Below are 6,479 nucleotides of genomic sequence, written 5' to 3'. Positions count from 1 at the left end.
TAGGCAGGAAAATTAAGTAAAATCCACCCTCTAAGTGATGGAGGAGTGAAAGAGAGAGACAGGAATGCATTTAAGTATTATTAATGCCTATTTTAAAAAGGAAGTGGGCTGGAAAATAGAGCTACCAATGTCAGTTCCTTAGAGTGAAATACCAATGCTTGAAAGAATTAGAAACACACCCATTAAAAGCAAAACTCAGATGTGGTAACTTTTGTCTTCAAGCAGCTAGGGATGGAATCAAAATACCCTGGCACCCTARGTGACTTTCTGTGACTCTCCAGTTTTCAGTGGTAATGCTACCAAATTCATTTTTCTAAACATGCTATGTATAAGGTAGTGTTAAGAGGAAACATTCAGTATATGCAGTTAGTTATTGGTCACTGTGCAACTGCTACCATGCRTAAATGGCGTGAAGTGTGTTAATGAATTGATACTGCTAGTGAGCTCTCATAGGATGAGTAATCTGGCACAGAGTAGTTACAGCAGAGCTGGCAGTTGAATAGTGTTGATCACAGTGATGACTTTAATAGCATTTAATAGACACTTATCTGAATTCAAAGTCAGATGAGATATTGCTCTTTTTAAATGCATTTCCAGTGCTATTAGCTTTCTGTCATGAAGAGCCACTGAAATTTCCAGGGTGTGTGCTTTTCTTCTTTTTTTGGGGGGGGGGGGAGGAGGGAAGGGTTGGTTCAGGGCGTTGGCTGTTTGGRAAAGTTCTTGCTCTTGCTTTCTGAATTCTGTTAATAAGTAAATAAGTTGTGTGCATTAGAAAAACCATTTTCCATTGATAGTTTAAGGGAAAGTAGCTGTTTGGGGTTGAAACATTGCTCCCAGAAATCCTTTTAAAAAAAGCAAAAGTGTTTCTGAAAGAGGTGCCTAAGAAAGCAAATATTTCTAAACAGTGTTGCCCAAAACGCATTAGCTTTTAAGGAACCAGTAAATGCTGTCAATATGTAAAGGGGTTATTGGAGTGGACTGAGCTTCTGTARGACTGCAACTCTATTGTATATAGGAGAGATTTTGTAGGTTAGGTAGGTTACTCTAATTCTTGTGGATGCAGGTATTTAATGTATAGCGCAAGATATAGTGTATTTCTGTTCTTACAGTGCTGAAGTATCAAGCAAATGCTTTAGGGAGAAGGTGGGGGGAATGTTAGCCACAACACAGCATATTGCAGATGATTCTTATGTAATACAGCTCCAGTTAAGCCTGAATTAAATTTCCCTTAGTCCTATTCTATTACTGCATAGCTGTCCCTTTCAGAATTGGGCCTGTGCTGTCAAACAAAATCCTGCTAGGAAGTACTGGTCCTAGTCCCCTTTTYCAGGAGCAAACAACTCTTGATGGACAAAATCTCTTTCAGGAAGGGTAGGAGAGGGAGAAAAGGGAGTTTTAAAATGACTGCAAAACTTCCTAATCTATGCTAAGTTATGTATTCTCACTAAGCTTGTTTTTATAGTACATCTGTTACTATTTGAATAATTATGCTAAAGATGATCGGTTTTCTGCCAAACCAGTCATAACCTTTAAAACTGACAGCGCAGAAAGCATGAGCGTAGTCCTCTCTGCTTTCCTACATCTAGCCACTGAAACAGCCAGCCCTGCTGAGTTTTTGTTTTGTAGTGTAGACAGCTCTAAGAGCTAAGGCAGAGCCAGCCACTACTTGCATATGTTTTGGTTGTTTTWAATATATATGTTGGGTTCTACTGTAGCTGAAGCTACTTCTGTTGATTTCAGTCATGTCATCTGAAAAGTATTCAAATGGAGACATGAGGGAGTTGATCTGAACACGTATCTGTCAGAGACGCTTCTTAAAATGTTGCCTTAAAATGAGCTGATAGGTCTTTRAGGTCTTAACTTTAGCTCACTGAATAGAATGGGAAACAAAAATCTTCCAGAGAATCATTTAAATCTTTACTTTGCTGTGACCCACCAGCACCTACAAGCGCACAAGGCCTCCCCCAAGCCATTTCATGTTGCCAGTTTAATGTGTGGGTTTTCCAATCTGTGCATGCTGCTGCTGGTGCACACAAAAATAAACAAAAGACAGCTGTGTTGKCAGCCTAGCAAATTTAGCAAGATGCAGCTTTTGTCAAACAGAAGAGGGTAAAATCAATAGGGAAAGAAATGTTTTCAAGCTTCTTGGAATGCAAACAATGGAATAAAAAAACACAACCTCGAAGAGCTGGCAGTGCACTGTCAACTTAAAACCACTATTTCAAGCAAATTAATTTGTCTCCTTTGTAATGTCTGCTTTATTTTGTTAACAAACTCCTTTTAGCTGAAGTTTCATGTCTTTTTGCTGATACGCCCTTTTTAGTCTGGAGAAGATATATTTAACTTTCTGAGAAGCTGAGTGTATCTGGGTTTTGTGACTATTCTAGTTAGATTATGACTATTGAATTTTCTCTCAACTATTAAGCCTGATTATTAATTCCCAGGAGATGTTAAGGATTTAAATGGCTCTGGATTACCATGCAGAAGAGAACATCAGTCTTTCCCATTCTAGTGGATCACTTTATGAAGTTTGTTATCATTTAGATGGCAGTATATTAGGCATGTGGGAGGTTTGCCCAATGGCAAACAAAACTGGAACATTTGACCATTAACTGCCTGGAGCAGGTATTTATCCTTTTGCCTAAAGAATGATGGTTCCTTTTGGATATCTAAGGATAGAAATAACAGCTAGGAAGCTAGAGGGATCTTATGGGGACCTTCTCAGGGCAATTAGGTACTGGGGCTTTTCTTTTATATTGCTGTTTCCTAACTCTGTTTAAAAGCATTCTGCTTAATATGGGATGAYTAATGCTGCTGTCATTTTTTCCTTTGTGGGTTTGACAATTTTCATATTTTTAATAATATGTAGATGTTTGTTTTGTTGGGGGTTAGAAATTTATGCAAAAAGCATATAGCTTTTCTTATTTCCTTTTCTGAAAATCAGACCTGCTCTAACTCCTTCTTGTTCTCTTCCCAGTCTCGTTTTTCTTCTACCAGCCAAAATGTGCCAGCCAAAATAAAAATGCTACTTCATAGTCATTAAACTCCATTGGCTGTTAAGTCACTGTAGTTGCTTAAAAAAAATTATCTGTGTTCGTAGTAAGTATAGTCTGATTCTTGGAGGTCTGCAACTCCCAAGAGTGTAGAAAGTACCATGTAGGAAGATGCAAGACTACAACTGGTGTCTTTTTGACACGGACCAGTATTGGATGTGCAGGAAGAAAATCCTGTTATTTGCATGTCATTACATAGGAATGCTTATGCTTGCTCCAGGAAACAGGAGCTCTCTTTCTCTGACTACAGGACTTGAGAACATTTATTCTCTCTGTATCCTTTGTTACAGCAGAACTGCATTTTTAACCATTTGCACTGTGTNGGGAACAACAACAACAACAACAACAACAAAAGAAGCCACTTTTCAACTTCCTTTACCTCCTTGGTTCTCCTTCTTTGCTGCCCTAGTTGACTGAACAGACAGGTTGGTAACTGTAGCATACTATGTGGCTAATCAACCTTTCAGCTAATGTAATTCTGCAGTATCTGGTCTGTATGAGAACTCCGATCTCATACTTATTTAGTGGTAAATTAGGCTTCTGTAACTATTCCTGCTGACTTAAAAATATGTGTTCTTATCAGTATTAAAAAAGTCCAAGAGCAGAACGCTTGCTTTAGGCACATTTCTTGCCACTGTGTTGGCTAATGAACCTTGAATGAAAGTAAGAGGGCCAGTGACTCTGAAATAGGAGCTGTTAGCCAGGCATGTATTTCTAGTCCTTATTTATTTTGTATGTTAATCTGCACTTGTGATCTTGAGCAGAAAAGCTGTTTAACAGCAGGTTTCTTAAAGTGTCACTTAACCAGTTATCTAGTTCCTTGAAACTCTTCTTACTCAAGCTGACTGGTTTAGTGCGCAAGTCAAAAACCTGCTGTTAGTGATCATTACATGCTATGCATATTGTATGTTTGTTTATGTGGATTGTTCTAATAGTGCTTGTGTGTATTTTGCTACATTACTGTATATATATATTTATATATATAAATATATATATAATGTATTGCCTGAGGTTTAATTGTTTGAATTTTTTTGTATTGTCACTTTTGTATTCACACAGTGCCTCATGTATCTATTTGCATATTGCAAGAAATGTTTCAAAGCAAAGATTGGAAACAAGTGGGGATAAGAGCTCTCCAATGTAGGATCTGATGTTTTTTGAAGTATTAATAAAGCATAGTGATTTGRAGTATTGGTTGTTTCTTCTCTTAAATGTGTTTTTCATTTTAATCCTTCGAGTAGCTGAAGCCTGTAGTCATATGGCACACATTTTTGTGGGGTTGCCATGTTATACTGGTGAGTGTCACCAAATCTTGCTCTCTTCCGTAGGACCTTTCTGGAAAAAGAGGCATTTCTGGAAAGCATTAGAAGAAACAGTCCTTGGACCACAGAGCATCCTGAAGAGATTGTTCCTAAAGTCATCTTAGAAATGGCCTGTGTACTTCTGTTCTCATTCATTCATCTGATCTAAGTTTTCTTTGATTGTCTTTAGCARCGAACAGGAGGATAAGGTTGGCTTGCTACCTAATGTCTTCCAATGATGAGATAATGATCTGAAAATCCCTGTTTCAGCAAAGATGATGAGAATTTRGTTACTTGCATATTTGCTGAAGAAGCAATGTGGCAGAACAAACAGTGAATTCTTAGGGTATGTTAGGGTTAACTCTAGGAGGAGAAGTCCAGAGCATAGAGGAAGTTTTGAGATGGATTGCAACTTGCAAAATACGAGGGTGGCTAAGGAAATAAGTTTATCTTTGTGATTGTTTCTGAAATGCTGGTGCCAATATCTTCAAGAAAGGAGGAAGTAAGGGCAGCAGGACAGAGATAATGGACCTCAAGAAGCAAGTCTTAGCAGTCTTGGGGATCGGAAATATGCAGTCTTTTTAGGAAGCAAGCCTAAAGAGTAAAGAATAATTGGCAATTACTGAAAGAATTTGTTATTATTCCTGTACTATGTCTATCCCAGTGAACAGGAAAATAAAAGTCTAGTAAGATTCCAAGATGCTGCAGCAGAGGGAAGCAGACAAGAGGGAAGGGGTAATATAAGAATATAAGAATAACTTGGAATATRAGAATAACTGCAATCTTTCATGAGATAGATTTTGCTGGAGATGCTATGGGCATATTTTAATCTACTTCAGGTCAGACCTTAAATGTCTTGAAAATATCTTCCATTTCATTGCTCTGAATGTTTTGAAAAACATAATAATTCCCGAAGTGAAAATTTACTTGTATTAATTCCCAGGAAACCAGCAAATTCTCAAAAAAGYGTAGGTTTGGGATTTGCTTGACTACCTTTAGCAGCAGTTCCCTAATCTGTATTTCACTTAGCTCACCAGGGAGCATAAGCAACAGATAACTGCTGCTGCTGTTTTATGAGCAACTACTGGAATCTGTCATGCAGGTAATTCCACAGTCCAAAGACAGCTACAGCTACTCTTTGAAAGCAACACAGAGCTGAACAGAATCACTCCAATAGGCTGTAGGTATCTCCGCTGCTTTCTAACAGAGTGTATCTTCTTCCTGTTGATCTGAGTCCATTCCAGCTGCAGTTTTGTGATGTTTGAAGAGAACAGAGCTGGACCTTACTATTGTTTCTCCTTTCTGCTGCCTGACTTTGGTTTTACTGACCCCTTTGTATTAGTAGGAAGAGAAGTCCAGACGTTGCTGATTCTTTCTGGCTGTGCTATCCTACTTGTGAATGTTTTCTTCCTCATCTATTGGGTTGCCAATGATCCCCTACCTTCTGCTCGGTAATATCGATCACTTGCAGTTCTCTGTTGCTGGTGGATTTGAGCAACAAGCAACTAATAAACCTGTCAAAATTAATACAAATTTTTGTTTTAAAGCTACATGAAGCTGAATTTAGATGCTATTGATGAGGTTCAGTGCATCTAAGCAAATGGTTCAATGACACTAGTGTTATCTGTCACAGTTAATTGTTTGACCAAGCAGTAAAAAATCTGTGTGTCCTGTTTACCAGAGCTCCCGCCTTTTAATCTGGTTTCTTTGCAGACTGTGTGTGATAAAATCAGCTGCCACTCATTTYCCAGATGGTAGAAAGTAGTGAAATCACAGTGATGCTGAGGCAGATGTTTCTGACTGAGCCCAAATTAGACTCTTATAAAACGAGTGAGGACTGTTTAATTCCCATACAGTYGCTCAGTTGACCCTGACAAGTGTTCGCTGGTTTCATCCAGATTTTCTGGGAAACTGTACTGGGGGTTGCTAAGCAGAAATTAATTCTYGAGCTCTGCCAGATCAATCTGGAAATGCCCGTCCTCTACAGCTGGGAAATGGAGTGRCCAGAAGCGCTTCATCGGAGATGAGAACTGTAAGAAATATGGTATTTTCACAGAAATGCAGGAGACTTCATGTCTGTACTCTGGCAAGTGCCATGGTCTGCGTCTAGAACAAGCGTCTTCCT

The sequence above is a fragment of the Rhea americana genome, unplaced genomic scaffold, assembly GCF_003343005.1.
Source record: "Rhea americana isolate MKP2758 unplaced genomic scaffold, rheAme1 scaffold_191, whole genome shotgun sequence".
Taxonomy (NCBI): Eukaryota; Metazoa; Chordata; class Aves; order Rheiformes; family Rheidae; genus Rhea; species Rhea americana.
Note: the sequence above shows the minus strand (reverse complement) of the source record.